Here is a 19,319-nt window from a genome sequence, read left to right as displayed (position 1 = left end):
GGATCGCACCACTGCGCTCTCGCCTGGGCGACAGACCAAGACTCCATCTCAAAAAAAAAAAAAAAAAAAGTACTTATGAATGAAAAAAGGAATGAATCTTCCTATTTTTCCTTCAAAATAGCCTTAACTCTTTGGTTTCCAAGTTTATGTGGGGTTTTTAGTAGTTGTCTCAAAAATCCAATCAAATTGACCCGGGTGTGTCTCCAGAATGAAGTTTTGATTAGGTTCAGTATCTGTGCAATCAGGGCATGTCTCTTGGAATGTAGTGCTGATTAGGTTTATTAATTGTTTTTTCCTATATAAGGGGAAGCCTATCAGAGGATGCGTTTTCCCAGAGAAGGAGCATCAGAAGAGTTTAAGACCTTGGGGGAAGAGAGTCTTGCTGCTTGCTTGTGGGACTTGCCTTGGAAGGTAGATAAGTTCACAACATCCTCCAACATTTTATTTTTGGTGAATTCTCCGAGCACTGAGATGTGAACTGGCCTCATTCCCTTACAATACTATTACCAGTAGAAGAGATTCGAGTTACTGGCAGCATATCTGCATGGGTCCATAAGCAACTTCAGTCCTTGCCTCCTCAGAAGAAAGAATTCGACTGAGGGGCATACAGCGGAAAAAGAGACTAAGTTTCAGAGCAGGAGTGGAAGTTTATTTCAAAAGGCTTTAGAACAGAAAGGAAAGGAAAATTCTCTTGGAAGAGACCCAAGTGGATGCCTGAAGGTCCAAGAGAGAAAAGAGAAGGGCCTTTAACCTTGATCCCGGGATGGGCTTGCCTCTTTCCCATGATTCTTCCTTTAGGGAGAGTTGCTGGCATGCACAGTGCTTTCCTTACCCTTTGGAATTGAGCATGCACGGTGTGTTTAGGGAGTTATATGCGTGTCCATCTGAGGCTTTCTTTCCTCTTCCAGTGGAGTGTGTCCCCGGAAGATTATACTTTGCCATTTTTGTCTCTTAACATGAATGCCCAAGAAGTTGCTTCTTCCTGGAGTCTGCATTTAATTAACATTTTTGATGTTAACAGGTGTAGACCATCATGAAATGGCCTCTCTCTGGCGCTGCCTAATTATCGTTTTTAGAGAGGCAAAGTGATCATTAACAGGCCGTCACCTGACATTTCTAGTGGGTAGGGGAAGAGCCCTCTCCTGCCCTGCTCCTGCTCTTCTACCTGTAACAAGACAAGCCTTGAATATCATTAGACATGTGTCCCATCAAGGCAGCATCTCATTAGTAAATTTTACTGTGTGAATTGTTACTTCACATTCTCATATTCTGTGTTCACTATTTGGGTGCCTTTTCCATTTTTGTTTTGACCATATCTCATTATTTTAACTGCCTTCTCCAAGATTCCAGATCTGCATTGACCAATAGAGTAATTACTAGTCACATGTGGCTATAAACTGTAAATTAATTATAATTAAATAACTAAATGGCATATCCTTAGTAGTAATAGCCAAATTTGTTGCCAAACTAGAAATTCTGTAACTACATATGTGTGGTAGTTACTGCATTGGACAATGTAGATACAGAGAATTTCTTTCATCAAATAAAATCATGTTGGGCATGTTGGCTGCCATTTACTTTTATTTTATTTTTATTTTTTATTTCTTTGAGACAGAGTTTTGCTCTTGTTGCCCAGGCTGGAGTGCAATGGCGTGATCTCAGCTCACCGCAACCTCCGCCTCCCAGGTTCAAGTGATTCTCCTTCCAAAGCTTCCCTAGTAGCTGGGATTACAGGCATGTGCCACCACGCCCGCCTGGTTTTTTTTTTTTTCCTTCTATTTTTAGTAGAGACGGGGTTTCTCCATGTTGGTCAGGCTGGTCTCAAACACCTGACCTCAGGTGATCCGCCTGCCTCCGCCTCCCAAAGTGTTGGGATTACAAGTATGAGCCACTGTGCTCGGCCTTATTTTTAAATTCTATTTGTGTGTTTTATAGTTAAATTATATTCTGCTTCTCTATATTCATTTTCTTTCACTGATTTTCTCAGGCAATTTTAAAATTTCATTCATTTACCTTCTTGAGGAAAGTACTTAGATCATTTTTTAAAAATAATATACAGCAAATAATTTTTCCACAGATATTGTTTTAGCTTTATTGTGTTGGTACTTTTACATACTATATTCAGGTATTATTATTTTTCATAACTTACTTTAAAAATTGTGCCAAGTTTATTTAAAAGAGATTTCTCCCTTGATTTTCAGAGGTCAGATTGTGTCTTCTATAGCTGTTATTTTAGTTTAATTTTATTTTATTATATGTAAATATGTTGCATATTCCTTTTTTTAAAATGTGAGATTTTTTCTCTCTCTTGTTATACAAACTTTGTATGCAGTGTTCATTATGCACTTTAAAAATAAATATTTTGTTTCAGGGCATGGTGCTTTCACACGTGCAACCTTAGAATAATTTTAAATTCCATTCCACTTTCACCATTCCTGAACTGCTTTGAATATATTGGATGTTGGAGGCCATGAGAGGTTTTGACTTGCAATCCAGTCAAGATAATAGGATTTTCCATTTATAGTGTAATCTGATATATATTCGTTTTGGTTTCATACTTTTAAAAAATCTATTCTCTTTTACTCTGTGGTGATCTTTGCTTTTCTATTTGTGCATTGCTAGAATGTCAGCTGCTGTTTCCCTAGCACCTGAGATGTTACTCAACACTGTATAGCGCTGGTGTTGAGAATTGAGAGAATCTACTAAATAATAGCACTTTTCAAGACCGCAGTTTTGAATTAAAAGGAAGGGAAAGGACAGGCAAAAGAATATAGACATCAGCTATTTGTACTGACGATCTGTTGGAGAACATGGTTTTGGTGCCCAGGAACTTGAGACCTAATACTGCATTCCTAATACTTCACTAAGGTGTGCCTAAATAGCCCTGAAAGGGCTAGGAAGTCACAAGTCAGCCTCTTAATTGTTATGGGTGTCCTTAAAATATTAAGCGAATATTAATGATGCTGAATGGCTCCTTCCTCATGACTTTTTAAGAGATCTGGGCTGGGCGCTGTGGCTCACGCCTGTAATCCCAGCACTTTGAGAGGCTGAGGTGGGTGGATCACCTGAGGTCAGGAGTTCCAGACCAGCCTGACCAAAATGGAGAAACCCCGTCTCGACTGTAAATACAAAATTAGCCAAGCGTGGTGGCGCATGCCTGTCATCCCAGCTACTTGGAAGGCTGAGGGAGGAGAATAGCTTGAACCTGGGAGTTGGAGGTTGCAGTGAGCTGAGATTTCACCATTGCACTCCAGCCTGGGCAACAAAAGCGAAACTCTGTCAAAAAACAAAAAAGGAGATAGAGAGAGAGAGATCTGGAGGGAGATACTAAGCTGTGCAGGCTCTCATCTTGCAGTCACCAAATACGTAAGTTGTTATTCCTGCTCTGGTGAGAAGTTTGTCAATACATTTTTTCCATGAATTAATGAAAATTTTAGACCCATAGCATAAGTTTGAAAAAATTTATCCTAAAGATTGCTTGTGTATGTATGTGATTTGAAATATATTTAATCTCTATATCTTGAAATAGTTTTTATAGATTCCACACAATTGTATAGATTCATCACAAAAGTCTTTTAGGAAATAAGTGTGCTTTAATTTTCTTATAATATTTGTCCTTTTTTGTCCCTGGCACAGTCTGTATATGACCATTTAAATTACTTTTAGTTCATGTTTGGGTTATAATCACACACAAATATTCTTTAAAGTCCAAATCTTATTTTTTTATATTCGAGGAAGAGTTTACATGGTAATAATATTAAGGGTTACAGCTGGTTTCACTGAAGCTTTGTAGGCATTCTCTAATACCTTATTTTTTTTGAAGGAATATCTGTTCTGCTTGAATTATAGACTACATAATACATGTACTGTAAGGTACATTCATGGAAGGGACAGGCAGATGGAGTCATATATTACTGGAGTCTTGATGAACAGATGTAGGAAATAGTCCAAGGAATAAGAAAAAAGTTGATATTGAAAAGTGCTTGTTGAAGTCTGTAAATGTGCATTAAAATGTGGCAGTAAAAATAGACACAGTGAAGTTTGGGAACTGGGGTCTAAATCCTGGAGTCCCCAGAATCATAGAGAACCTTGGTTAGGGGAGGAATTTTGTAAAAAAGCAAGAAGAGGCAGTGACAAGGCAGAATATAATTAAAAGTATTGCTGTGTCATTTTCTAGTTTTGTAATTTTGTTATATTTGTCAAACTCTGTTGATCATTTATTAAACTGGTAAATAAACTATAATCAGCAGGGTTATTACAAGGGTTAAATAAGGGAATTTATGTATATCTGTAAGCACAATGTCACAATTAATACTAAGTTACCCTTTTTATTTTTCCTGGACTTCATGTACAAATGGGTCAGTTAATTTTTTGTTTATGACACATAATTATCATTTGTACATAAAATATATTTAATTATTTTTATACTTTAAGCAGGGAAATAATACATGCATGTTTCCCCCCATCTCAAACACATGCGTTCATATAAACATATCCATCTATATACCTACATATCTATGTGTGAAGATACACATGGACATCACTATTTCTCAGCAAATATGTATCATGATAATCAGAGATATTGCAACTAACAAAGACTAATATGAACCATGATTGCAAGAATTTTAGATACCACCTTAGTAAAAGATCAGATTGAGCTGCTAAATTTCTCTCAGCCCTAAGTCATTTTGTGTTTTCTGAGCATCGTAGAGGATTGTGACTGTATACACAGGACAGAAACACCATGACCCAGGGTACTGCTGCGAATTTCTGATGCAGGGGATTTTAAGGGCCAGATCAGCAGGATGGGAGTGTTGACCCTCCAAGTGAAATAAATTCCTGAATTGATTATCCCCATCCTAAAACAGTTTTTTCTTTTTTTTTGATACAGAGTCTTGCTCTTCGCCCTGGCTGGAATGCAGTGTTAGGATCTCGGCTCACTGTGATTGCCTCCTGGGTTCAAGCAATTCTTCTGCTTCAGCCTCCTGAGTAGCTGGGATTACAGGCAAGCACCACCATGCCCAGCTAATTTGTGTATTTTTAGTAGAAATGGGGTTTCACCATTTCGGCCAGGCTGGTCTCAAACTCCTGACCTCAGGTGATCCACCTGCCTTGGCCTCCCAAAGTGCTGGGATTACAGGTGAGAGCAACTGCACTTGACCCTAAAACAGATTCTTACTTGATTGATTTCCGAGTTCCAAGGGGAAATACAAAAGTTGAATTTGAGAGAAAGTAAAAGTCGAGTAAGGCTTCAGAAGGCTGTGATTGGTGTTGGAGAAACATTGCTAGGGCATAAAGCTGGGATAATAAAATCTGAGAAATCCCACAGTGTTTATCTACAGGTAGAAATCATATTCCACATGTGGGCAGAGTCAGGGATCCCTGTGTTTTAAAATCAGTGAGGGAATTGAATATCTGGACTTGTGTCAATTAACATACAAAACTCAGTGCTTTTGATGTTCTCATTCACAAGATATCTGTGTTCCTTCTTTGTCAGAAACCATCGTCATAGGCTTCCTAATTTTGACCATGGGAAAAGAGGAGAGGCCTCTGCGTGTTTGTGTCTGTTGGTCAGGCTGTGGTGCAGGTGGTGTCACACTTCAGTGAAGGTCTGGCTTTTCATCACAGGTTGGTCTGAAAATGATGTACAAGGCTGGTGTCTCACGTGTTCTTTGTCCAACCTCAGCTTTTCTTAGTGCCTGAAGTGTCTGCAAGTGGAAATCCAGAAGAAGACAGAGAGAAACTGAGTTCTTGACAATGCATTCACTAGTGAGTAGGGGATGCCTCTTTCTACTGAAATTATACCCATATTGCTGGCAAATGGGCAGTTTTCTCCAGTTTGCATGGGTGTTTCGTTTTTATTCTTTTTTTGTTTGTTTTTATGATGCAAAATCCATCCAGCCTGGGTGTTCCAAATGCAATCAGGAGAGTTTCAGGTATCTGGCCTCCAATTAAGTTTTCTCAGGACTCTAGGTTGGGTATCATGTGTCAAAGATTCCTAAATTCTCAATATAATTTCTAATATTACACTACTTTATTCCAGCCCCTATGCAGGCTATTTACAAAAAAAAAGACATGAGAGGTCTCATTTATGTATTTGTTTTTCTTCTATCCATCCTATAACCTCATAGGGAAATAATTGACCCATTAACTGTACCGTCGGCTGAAATAGACTTAGGATTGTGATGAATGCAGGCAATAGAGATGCATGAAGAGCAGAAGATCACAACCCAATAATGAGGCTGATGTTCTAGCAGCTGAGTTCAACAAATCCCGTGTGATAGGCCTTGGGCAAGAGCTGCACAGTGTTGAGGAAAAAGGAGAGTTTGATAAAATATACTTATGCTTTTAAAAACTTTGCAAAAGGACAACTAAAGAAGTCATTATTATTCTTATCCCCATTCGTTTTACCTTTTGATAATTAACCTTTTTGCCTTCTGGTAACTGAAAGTAACATATAAGAAATACAATTACTTAATTATGGTGGCACACTCAGGAGAAGGAATATAATAGATATAGTACAATTTAGGGTTCTGTGGAAATGCTTTATAAGGGCTGGTTAGAAAAAAACAAAACAGTAAAGAGGCCTTTTTATCCTTGAACAAGCCAAGTGACAAGGTAAAGTTAAAAGAGAGACAGTGATAACTGATGTTTGGATTGCCCAGAGAAAGTTGAGAACAGGAGGCTTCATATCACAGGAATCATCAGACTAAGACTTCCTCAGTATAGCAGCCTCAGTGGTCTTGTCTTGTGCTGCTGGACTGTCTTTAAGCTTTGTCATGAACACCTGAATTACATAACATTAGAGTGACTCTATGTATGAATTGAATCCTCTATTCTGTGTAAAACTTGTTCAGTTCTGAAGAATGCTGGAGTCTGGTTCATTACTTTCTAACTTTTTAATGAATAAGGGACCAATGACCTGTATTTAATAAATATTTGCTAGATAGGAAACATGTTTTCTATTACTTCTTTAGATTATTCAAAGCACATAATAGGTCTTTTAACCATTTGATTGGTGAGAAACCTGTGGTTTATCTAGAGAAATAATTCATTTAATCATGGTCATGTTTAAAAAGTAGTAAATCATGGTTATTTGCCTTGTGACAAATCTGTAATTTACTTGAAATTCATGGTAAATTTGTTTTATTTATGAAGGTTCAAGTGAAAATTTTATAATCAGTTATGTACAGGTGATTAACACATTACTGAAAAATATCTGGGCTATATTATGCTACATCACATGTGATATTTCTTCATAGTAAAGTTTAATGGATTAAGAGTGGGTATGTTTCTGTGAGTGAATCTGAAAGGCAGATACCAGCTTAGTATTGAGAATGAACTGGCTGGAACCTAAAACACTGAGTGTTCTGCATACCCAGCTCCTACCTATGTCATCTCAGCCTTCTTCCTCTGGACATTATAAGGGATTCTCTGTCTAAACTAAAATGTCTTGATGTTTTAGAACAAAGTGACTTTTGAAGATGTAGCTATTGACTTCACCCAGGAAGAGTGGGCCATGATGGACACATCTAAGAGAAAGCTGTCCAGAGATGTAATGCTGGAAAACGTCAGTCACCTGGTGTCCCTCTGTGAGTCCCTCAACATTCACATACGTATGTAGACACACATTGACTCATTCATTCAGTAAGTGTTGGAACAGCTTCCCCATATCTCACTCTAATCTCTTCTCTGATTCTCTCACAGACCTTAGCTGAAAAAAGTTCGAGCTCTCTAAATCTGTCTGAAAGAAATAACTTTATTTTATTTTATTTTATTTTGTTTTATTTAGTTTGTCACTCAATTAGAATGTAATCTTGACAAGGATTTCATGGTTTCATTGGTACTCAGTCTCTAATACTCAGAACAGACCTGGGAACTTAATGAATATTTTCAATGTATTTAATTAAATATTTTCTAAGTAACTCTTCTGCTTTAGTCGCTATGCTTAGGCTGAGACCAATTAGTGAAAACAATAGCAATATCTTTTCTGTATAGAACACCAATTATTTTTGTAAATCGAATGTTTTTTTTTTTTGTTCTGCACGAGAATAATAATAAACATACTGTGCAGAGATTTAATTAATCTCTTTCTGAAAAGACTGTGTATTATGCATTGTGTCTTGGAACTTAGGCATGGACTCAGCATTGATAGGTCCTGACTGTTTTGAACTTCCTTTTCCTGATGGATCTTTTGTTTGGATTTATTTTCTAGTCTCATGTTGGGTCAGAAAAATCCTGGGGAGTTTTCTGTGTTCTAGGTCTTGTGGCCTGAGCTCATCTTCACTGTTTTTATTCTTCCTTGATAGCCTGCTTTACAGTTGGTGATAATGCACATTTATTGACAGTGAACTCAAAACACATGTACTGTTTCCACTAACAGGGTACTGGATAAGCAAATCCTATATAACTTTGCAGCTGGAGCAAGGAAAAGAGCTCTGGCGGGAAGGAAGAGAATTTCTCTAAGGCCAGAATCTGGGTAAGCAACAGGGTCCTGTGCTCTAATAGGAGGAGGTGCTTTGTCAATGAATAATATCAGTCAAATATTAATTAGCGGTTTTATTAAATGAGTGGTAATTTCTAAAATGTAGGTTAAGTTACTGGAGCAGAATTCCTTAGATGTTATTATCATTTTGTTCATATGTCAGATGCTACTCTTGTGTCCTCTTGCCTTTTCTTTTACTTTCGGGAAAAGGATAATTCATGTACTTGCTGGGGTTAAACTGTCACATGCTGACTCTTTTCCCGATACCCCTGTGAAGACTATCCGTCTATTTACCTGCCTGATATCTCATCTCCATTTTAACTCTTTTCACGTTTTAATTTTAAAACTCTTTTCTAATTGCTGACGCTGTACAATCTGTTTCTTTTATTGAAGAATTTTCTTCATTTGAGACATTTGCCACATCTAAGTGTCAATTTTTGAAAAAAGTAAATGGGCCTTGGGGTTTTTCAAACAATTTTATTACCATAATATCAAAGTAACAATTTATTTTTCAATTATTTCAGACAAGGAAAGTGCCCTTAAGAAAAAACACACAATATCCATGCATCCTATCAGAAAAGACGCATCCACCGGTATGACAATGGTGAGTTTTATAGCTGTGTACACCAGTCATCTAAGTTAAAGATCTGGTAATGAATTAAGTTAGTAAAGACGCACAGTCACCTGAGTGTAATTAGGCTGGCATTAAGTGCTTTCTAAGCAAAAAAAAATTTGATAGTTTGAATTCAGTGAAAAAAGTGACCTGTGTTCTAAACTATAACATGAGATCTTTAAAATAGAACAAGTGCATTTACATTGCTCATGCTCAGACTTTGAAAGATATTGATATCATCACAATTAATGGAATAACTCTGCAGTTGGGATCTTACAAAAGAGAAAGTATCTGTGTCTGCAGATCATGTGTACGCAAGTGTTAATCGAGAAAAATGATGAGACAAGTCTCAATAATTTTAAGAGATTTCTTTGCCAGAGTTAAGGACATGCACCTGGGGGACAGGTGTATACCTTTCTCCAAAGATGATTTTCTCTAAATTTAAAGGGGGAAAGGATGGGATATTGAGAAGTACACAATTTTCATGTAAAAGGTGGGTAGAAAAAAATAGTAATTCATGCATTTTTCTGGCTCAGTGAATCTGGATTTTTTACATAAGATGACATAAACAAATGAGGCAGAGGAATAATGCAGGAGAGCTGCATTTTATATAAGACAATATAGGCAAAATGGGGCAGGGAAACAATCGGATATGCATTTGTGTCTGGTGAACTGGGGATGACTGCGCCTGTAAAGACAAGCTATCAGTTTGCATTGCCATGGTGTAATTTTAACAGCTCATGAGGAATTTCCTTGTGGGCAAAATATGGGGGAGGCGTGTAGCTTTTCATCTTGTAGCCATATTATTTAGGAACCAGAACGGGGAGGCAGGTTTGTGTGACCCTGTTCCCAGCTTGATTTTTCCCTTTGGTTCAATGAGTTTGCGGTGCCAAAATTTAATTTCCTTTCACAAGTAACATTGGAAAGATTTCAACTGGGCTCTACCACTGAATGGTTGGTCTAGGATTCAAAGTTGGTGAAATGAATGTATAGATGTATGTTGGTAAATCATTAAGAGCTTTTAATCTTTGTCCCTAAAGGAGAACTCTCTCATTCTGGAGGATCCCTTTGAATGTAATGATTTGGGAGAAGATTGCACTCACAGTTCCACAATGACTCAGTGTTTGTTAACTCAGAGTGGAAAGAAACCCTATATCAGCAAACAGTGTGGAAAATCCCTCAGTAATCAGTTGTCCCCCAAACCACATAAACAAATTCATACTAAAGGTAAATTATATCAAAGTAATATATGTGAAAAGGCCTATACTAATTTCTTTCACCTTAGACGGCACAAGATGACTCACACTGGAGAGAGGCCATATGCATGTCATCTATGTGGAAAATCCTTCACTCTGTGTTCTCACCTTAGAAGACATGAGAAAACTCACATGGGAGAGAGGCTGTATAAGTGTCATCAGTGTGGGAAAGGCTTTATTCAATCCTTTAACCTTCGAAGACGTGAGAACTCACCTTGGATAAAAGCGTTATGAATGTGATAAAAGTGGGAAAGTCTTTAGTCAAAGCTCTGGCTTTAGAGGACATGCAAGAATTCACACTGAAGAGAAACCACATGCTTGTCTTCTATGTGGGAAAGCCTTTAGTCTATCTTCTGACCTTAGATGATATGACAGAACATGCACTGGAGAAAAGCCCTATGAATGCCATTTATGTGGGAAAGCCTTCAGTCAGTGTACTAATCTTAAATAACATCAGAAAATTCACCCTGGAGAGAAAATTACAAATGTCTTCAGAACATATTCTGACTTTAGACAACATGGTGTTAGGAATGATGAATGTAAGGAATATGGAAGAGACTTCAGCTGTAGTTGTAACATTTAAACATGCCAAAGGACTCACATTTTGAAGAATTACTATAATCAACATGGACGTTACTTCAGTTACCTTTATTCTTCAGTCCACATCAATAAATTCATATGGAAGAGAAATTGTATGACATGTATGTACCAAAGACTTGTTAGTGATCTGATCATAAATGACATGAGAGAGCTGAAACTGTCAACATAATAAACTAAAAGTCTTCAGCAACAGTTTTAATAACTTAAAATATGGGGGACTTTCAGGTAGAGAATCTCTAGCTCTGCGTTCAGTGTGAAAATGTTTTTATGTGCAATTTGTTGTCAAATAACGTAAGAAAACTTTACTTGGATGAACCCTTTATATGTATTTTCTGTGAATAAACATTCAGCCAAGCACTAGGCTTGATGTTCACAAGAAAACACAGTGATAAAATGCTGCTAAAATGGAAAATAAGAGAGGAAATCCTTTATAAGCTAAGTAAGAAGGGAAAGTCTTTCCAAGGGCAATGAATTCTCTTGGAATTCCAAACACTTCTTACTGGAGTAGTTATGCCTTGAAAAATCACGAGAAATCCTTTCTTCACAGAGAAACGCTTGTGGCACATGTGAGATTTCACACTGGTCAAAACACGGTTAGCATCTTGAAAGGAGAAGATTCTTTAGTGGTAATTCATTTCTTAGTTGACGTTAAGTTTCTCACATTGAGGAGCTATCAAACTTGAAAATCACTGTGGAGAAACCTGATAGATTTCTCATCAGAAAAGTGAGTCAAGAAGATGGACCTCTAGAAAAAACTCTTAACACATAGTTTAGCAAAATAATTCAGAAATTTGAGAAAATATCTACTCATAAAAATGCAGCACATAAATGTATAATAGCAAAGTGACCTGGGCATAAATTGAATGCAGAATTATATAAGAAATCTCATTAAACATTTCCAAAAGATCAATACTTACAAATATTCAAAGAATACAATCGGTTGTTGAAAAAACTTAGTGTGTTGGTGAAGTCCTTCTTTCATTTATGCAGCCCTAACAAATCGATTTGTGTCTGCACTCCTTGGCTTATGGGTCGAGATTCTACCCCAACTTCTGAGTCTCCCCAGTCTTCAATGGCTCTTTCCTCACAGCTCACCTCCCTTTACTTCAATGTCCACTGAAACCACTTGTTTCCATCCAACCCTGGAACTGACACATCAGGGATCTTCAGCCCCACTTGCCAGATTTCTCAGTGTGTCATTGCATAGATTTAGCAAGGAAACGGAGGCTGGATCAAAGACACCTAGTATATGCATTTGGGTGTCCCCAGTCCTTGCCTCTGTCTCTGAGTAGTTACCTGGGATCAGAGAATAAGGCAGCCCTGCTCTTCTATTCCTCAGAAATCTCTTGAAATTTTGTCCCTGAAGCCTCTCTAAGTGGAGGTAGCAGTTCATCTCATGACACCCCAGAGTTTACTCAGGTAAGTTCTGAGTTATTACAGAGAGACAGACACAGCTGTGTTCCTGTTACTTCTGTCCAGAAGATAAAACACCAGCACGATAAAACAGCCGAACCTGTCAGCCACCATGCAAGCCTTTCCTATGTTTGATTCAATGTACTTTTCCAAAAGCAAAATGAAAGTTCTCACAGATGGGACCTCCTCTGCCTTGTCCTCAGAATTGGAAAATGTATTGTCCATCATGGAGCCTCAGTACTGAACCTAAAACTCAAGAGAAAACGTTTCCTGAATAATAAGTGGGATGATGACTTGATATTTTGCAAAACAGGCACAATCGTAATACGATAGGCCTTACTAAGGCTAAATAGCCTTATCCATGGTTGAAATTGACAGATCATTACATTAAAAACTCTCCACAAGTGATTGATTTTACTCAGCAGCCAGGGTTTATGTCAAGTGTGAGGATAACGAGCAAGAAATTCGAGCCCTTGGCAAACTGGTTGGAGAGGCAAGGATTGTGTCCAGGTAGAGCTCGCAACATTATTTATTGTTTAATCTATTTAATTAAATACGTAATTTACCCTCAAACTGTGGCTGACATTATATGTAGTCCTGAGCCACATGAAGATGTACTATTCGTGCTGTGAAATTCTACGGGATTTGACAAATGCATGGTAGCAGATCTCCAGCATTAAAGCGTAACACAGAATGCTTCTCTTATTCAAGCTCTTCTTCCCTTCACATAGAGGGAATCAATCGACTTTTGTATACTAACTTTCGAATTTGTTTCTTTATTCCCATCTTCTTTAATTAAAACACAAGATATCGTACTCAATTTCCATTTGATCTTCCAAAAAAAAAGGTACTGAATAATCCATACCTGAATTTCAGTGATTCAGACTCAGGTCCACCGCTAAGCAGTAAAAGCCAAACGTCCTGTGCTGCCACCTCATGGCCGGCAGAGGGCAATGAAACCCATCGTTCCGGCCATGCAAGGCTCATGTGAGGTCTGCTTCCCGCGGCGAGCTGGGTCTCCTGGGACGACCTGAGTTTTCTTTACCCAGGGTGAGGGAGGCGCCGCCGTCCTGGCTTTGGGGCTGGGGCCTCCGGGGAGGTTCCGGGTGGGGGCGTAGAAGAGGCCACTCTTTTTGCAAGGCCCAAGATGGCAGGCCCTGCGCAGACCGCGCTGTTCCGCGCCCTCAGGGCGTCAGTATCCCGTTGGGGCCGGATGCCCCCACTGGGCCCTGAGCTTCCTTGGCCCTGCCCTAGCAGAGCCGCGCTGAGGCTGAGGTGGCGCGGGGGGCACGGGCTCCGCGAGGAACGGCGGCAGCGAGGGCTGGAGGACCCGGGCTCCGGGGCTCCCGGGCTCCCGGGTGTCTGGCCCGGGTGGGACTGACCCCATCCAGGGACTGGGACTCCCGGGTTCTGGTGCGCGTGGATCCTGGGCAGGCTCAGGACCAAGTCCCTCTCCTTCCACCAAGGAGCGCCCAGAGGCCGGCGAGAGCTCCAGGTTCACCTCCTCCTCCTTCAGGTGTTTACTTTTCCTTTATTTCTGTAAGGCCAGAAATTGGCGCCATCCTTCACATCGGTGAATCGGGACCCTAACATCCATTACCTCAGGTTTATTGTTATTGCCATTAACAGTGTTGGTGGCATTATCACTAAGATCATCATTGTTGTTATTGTCATCCATGATTATTAGCAGGTGTGTTCATCATTTCGTCTCACTATGCATTTTTTTTTTTTTTTTTTTTTGGTGATTGGTTTTGTATGACGTTGAATTGAACTTCTCTAATCTTGACTAGTGTTGTCAGATTCCTGAAGAGCATTCCGGAGGACAACTCCTGCCTTTAGTGCAGCCGCAGAATTTCGTGGGCACAGGAGAGCACCTAGAATATTCCCCTTTCATTGCACAGCGGCTTTGGGAAATGGTGGCTGCCTGGCTCTGAGATGAGGTGGAAAAGACCGGACACTGGGGCAAGTGATAACACCTCCACTGGTGTTTTTATGAAGCCAAGTGCACTGTCTCCCACGTAGACTTAGAATAAAATCTGATGGCTCTAAAAGGCCATGTTTGCCCTTCCTGGACTTCCTGGGAGCCTTTAAACCTTGTGTGGTTCCTAGAGTGGCTAAGTTGCCATATCTGTGCCTCGTATGGCAGCACCAGTCTTTTCTGGGCCAACAAGGGCACTTAGAATGTTTCCAGAAGCTCAGGCATGCTGTCTCAGTTCCTCCCTTCTGTTCAATGGCAATTCACTGGGCCCCTGGCTGACATAGAACATCCTGCAAAGGGGTGGGCTTGGGTGACTTCCTGGCCAACCTTTCCAGGCAGTTATCTTTGAAAAACTTGAAGAGACTCACAGAGGCCATTCACTGGTATTTCATGACTGCAAGTGGGGTTTCTGGTTCCTTGAGTTTACTTAGAATATTTGAATGGCGCTGAATGGCCAAGAAACCCTCCCTGGTCTTGGAAGGTGCCAAAAGCTATTACTGGGACTTGGAAGAGTCTTTAAAATTTTTCCAGGTACAGCTGAGAATAGGAAACTTTTCCAGGTCCAGCCCAAGCAGCTCAGGTCGAGTCCTGAAAAACTGGTGGGTATTGGGGGAGCTCATCTTATGAAAGAGCATTTGGTGGCAAAGCTGGGTCTCCAGGACAGCTGTGTGTGTATATGTCTGCAGAGCATGCCTTGTAGTCATCTTTAGTAACTGAACACCATTTGTGAATGGATAAACTATATTCCTTGCTGTACAATAATGAAGAATCCATATTAATGGTAGTAATAAAAATATTGATGAAAATTAACAGGAATGATGATCATCATCATACTAGTACTAGTGGTTATAATACTGATAATAATACTAACCCTATGGGCTTGGGACATACAAGTTTTCCCTAAGTGGATAATAGGCATAAATAGTTGGTGGTGTAGGGTTATTTCAAGTCCCAGAAAGCAAGGATGAACATCTAGAACGAGAAGAAAAGCAATCTGGAGGTTGGCATGTGCACACCTGGGGACTCCTGTGTTAACTTCTGGTGTTTCAGCCTAAGAGGGAATGCTAATATAACCCTGGTCCTGCAACACCATCCTGACCAACACCTACCAGCTTTCAGGAGATAAGATAGCTGGCTGATGGGGCAGGGATCCAGAGAAGGTACGTGTCCAGACCCGTACATGTTGCCCAGTGGCAGAGTTCATGACAAGCAATAAACCCCAGGACAATGTCATTCCCAGCCACCTGGCTGTCATCTGCTCTTTCACGGCCCCTCTCTACTGGTACCTCTAGGCACTGGCATGTCCTCCAGAGGCTGTAGGAGGGCATCATACTCAGTACTCTGCCACCTGCAGGAGGCAAGAAAGATAGAAAGAGCTAAATACCATGGCTTCTGGATTCTTTTTGGTGGGCATGGCATATTTTGCATTTGCTTTAATAATGGTGGAACCCAGTCAGTGGTTTGCAATACAGCTCTGGATGACTCTGAACACCTGTAGAGATTTTGACAATTTCCAGGAGGTCATAAGTTCTTGGAGGACTTTTTCATGAGTTCTTTGACTGAAAAGGTGGTTCAAAGAACTACTGTACTGATTTAGAAAATGTTGCAGAGGCTGGGCGCGGTGGCTCATGCCTGTAATACCAGCACTTTGGGAGGCTGAGGCGGGCAGATCTCGAGGTCAGGAGTTTGAGACCAGCCTGAAACCCCGTCTCTACTAAAAATACAAAAATTAGGTGGGCGTGGTGGCATGCACCTGTAACCCAGCTACTCAGGAGGCTGAGGCGGGAGAATCGCTTGAACCTGGGAGTCGGAGGTTGCAGTGAGCCAAGATTGTGCCACTGGACTCCAGCCTGGGTGACAGTGTGAGACTCTATCGCAAAAAAAAAAAAAAAAAAAAAAAAGAAGAAGAAGAAGAAGAAAAAGAAAATGTTCCAGAGACTCTGGTGAACAGGTGGTCCCTCTCCTGCCACTCCAGGTAAAGGTTTCTTGACCACAAACCTGATTTAGCAGTATCCCTTCATCTTAGGTGGGTAACAGAAAGCCATTCACGACCTATCCAAGCATGGAGGGGGAATTTGACTTAGAAAACTTTTAGGTGGACTAGTTGGTGAAAGAAAGTGCATTCTAGGGCTCACAGGCCTATACATAGAGTTGCTAGCACATAAAGCATATGTATGAATTCTTTCTGAGCCCATGGCAAGACCAGGGTGCACTTCATCCATCTCCTATACTGGTATGAATAGGTACTTGCCCATAGGTACTTGCCCAAAAAATAAAAGAATAACTCAGGAAGCCTATTCTTCTACAGGACACCAGAGTAGGAGTCTTGGGGTTGCTGTGGTATGTATGTTTTAAAGTTGTCTTTTAATCATCTTCAGCAAAAACAGTCTTCAGAACATAAAAAAAAACATTCAACATTGCATAATAACTACCACAAATATATCCATGATAAAGAACTGTACCCACATAATAATAACATTAATAACAATCACAATGGTGATGATATAAATGTCATTTTAATGAAGAGAATAATAAAAAAGCAGATATTTAAGAGCATATTCCTGTAAGCCTGTGACATTGTTCCCATATGAGCCCTCATGTTATTGATTCCAGGGAGAGGCTTGGGGCTGCATCTTGAAATATCTTCTGTGATGGCAAAGAAGAGTGGCAGTAGGGAGAATAATTCTGAGCCACATGAGGGCTTGGGCAAAAGTGAGATGCCTGTGCCACGTGGAAATACATTACAAATGGACTATGGAAAAGGGTCTGGCCAGAGTCCTGCCTGACGCAGGTCATACAAAAGCTTTCAGTAGTTCACCCCAAGAAATGGCTGGTCCAGGCTGTAGATGAGAAGCACTAGGCAGACAGATCCACACCTGCTTCCTGAGTCTCAGAAGTCTGGTGTGCATCGAACATTAAGCCCCCAAGCCTACTGAGACTTCACCTCCTGGCTGGTCTTCTACCATCTGATTCTTGAGCCCCATCACGTAAGTGCCATCTCCATACTGGAATTGCTGACAATGTCTGATGGAGGGTTTCACCCTGGGTACTCAGTACCAGCAATGGATGAAATACCAGAAGGGAGGCTCCAGGGCTTCCATAGAAGACACATTCTAAAGTTGCTTGGGTGATCAAATGGTCATCTCATAGATTTTCAGCAGAACTGCAGCATTTTGTGAATACCTGAGTGAATGCAGAAAGTATCCAGACGCATGGGCATTCTAGGAAGCTCTCTGTGTAAATCAAATACAAGGAATATGTACTTCTGGGCTCAAAAGCTAACTTAGAAAATAAAAAAAGTGAGATGCTGGCAGAAGGCAAATAACCCCACTTCAGTTCCTGAGAGAAAAATGGTTCTGTAACCTCTGAGTTCATTTAGAAAATGTTTGGAGCCTCAGGAAGACCAAATATATCATTCCTGATGTTTCCAGGGCAGATTGGACTCCTTAGGCCTCTGGGATTATTCTAAGTCCTCTCACGTTTCCATGGGAGACTGTAACTCTACTCCTAGAGCTCACACCACCCCCAAGCAAGCTCATTGTTTTCTAAATATTCCAGGGAAGTCCATCCAAGGTATGCCTGTATTGGTGAGTTTCACCTTGGACTGGCAGGAGAACTCTGAGAATGATACATCCTGACTTCACTTGATAAAGGTAGGGGAGCCAAGAAGTCCAGATTTGGAGAGCACTTGAAACACCAGATGGCAGAAGGACAGTAAGGAGGTGAAGTCAGCTATGGAGTTGGAGCTTCATGTTTACTGCATGTAGGATTCTGAGTTCCAGAACTGATGGGCTGGTGGGGATCAGATACATGTCTTTTTTGCAGGGAGCCAAGCCAAACCAGCCATCTGGTTGCACTACTGAAAGCTTTTGTGTGCCCAGTGGTAGGCAAGACACAAGCCAAACTCTCTTCACCTCTGGCTGGTAGTCCTTGACTAGAAAGGTTTGCACACAAGTGGTCCTATTAGCCCATGCTCTCCTGTGGCTTGCTTTCCTTTCACCTCCTGTTTCTCATGTTTGCCGTCATGGAACACATTTCATAGTGAAATTCTTTGACTCTGACTTCAGATTAAACAAGGAGGACCCAATTTGTGAACTTTTCATATATTTAGGAGAATCTCCACATTGATTTTTGTATCCTTATGTTCATATTGTCACCAGTATTAAAATTCTTACTATTTAGGTCATTGCGTTCATTATCATAATTATTAATTATTTTTCATTTATCATTTATTTTTATTGGTTAATTTTTGTGGCAGCTGTTACATAACAATCACTAGAGTTTCTCTATTCATGAAAGATGTCCACGTTAATGGAGGGAACTAGGAGTGTTACTTTACAGGTATGTAAACACAGATAATCTTGGCTGAACTGTGGCTATATTGTCTGGTGTCCCTTTGAAGGTGAAGCCTCTTGTGTTATTCTAAGTGACTTCTGGAGACAGAAACTGTCTCATAATTGCAGGGACGACTTGAGAAGGCATCCTGAGCCTATGCAGAAATGCAGAAACACTTCCATGATCTACGCAACCTATGTGAAGGCCTGAAATCCAAAGCAAAGCTGTCCAACAAAAAGTTTTCCTAGTAACACTAGAGGTCTATCAGTCACTCCTCCTGGTCTGGAAATGCCAGAAATGTCCTCCATGGTCCTTTTGAGAGTCCAGATCTTTTCAAAATCACCTCAGGAGCCACAGAACCACTCCATCTTACCTCAAATTGCAGAATGACTCTTTTTTTGACCAGAGTCTCAAAAATATATTCATTGATAGTTTTGATTCCTGGGAGCCACCATTGCTTGCAAAAGATGTGCCAGAGACTAGACATTTTCTGTCTCCTCACTTGTCTGGGGAAGACTGAAGACTGAAGTTTTTCTGAAACACAGAAATGGGAATCTGACCCTCTGAGCAGCCTCAGGATTTTCTAAGTCTTCCAAGCTGTGTGGAAGTTCTGGTGAGGACCCATTGTACCCCCTGATG

The 19,319-nt window shown here is 40.3% G+C and overlaps 1 pseudogene across 1 annotated transcript; it reads left to right on the top strand.

Moving 5' to 3' along the window:
* Positions 1-5,757: 5,757 nt before the first annotated feature.
* Positions 5,758-12,094, top strand: LOC100430532 (zinc finger protein 705A-like; annotated as a pseudogene). The gene is made up of 5 exons (XR_013415783.1): positions 5,758-5,769; positions 7,466-7,592; positions 8,384-8,479; positions 9,010-9,089; positions 10,139-12,094. The product of XR_013415783.1 is annotated as a zinc finger protein 705A-like (transcript).
* Positions 12,095-19,319: the final 7,225 nt, after the last annotated feature.

This window comes from Macaca mulatta, chromosome 3 (genome assembly GCF_049350105.2).
Source record: "Macaca mulatta isolate MMU2019108-1 chromosome 3, T2T-MMU8v2.0, whole genome shotgun sequence".
NCBI classification, from domain to species: domain Eukaryota; kingdom Metazoa; phylum Chordata; class Mammalia; order Primates; family Cercopithecidae; genus Macaca; species Macaca mulatta.
The sequence above is the reverse complement of the archived record's forward strand: the minus strand, read 5'-3'. Positions and strand labels throughout refer to the sequence as shown.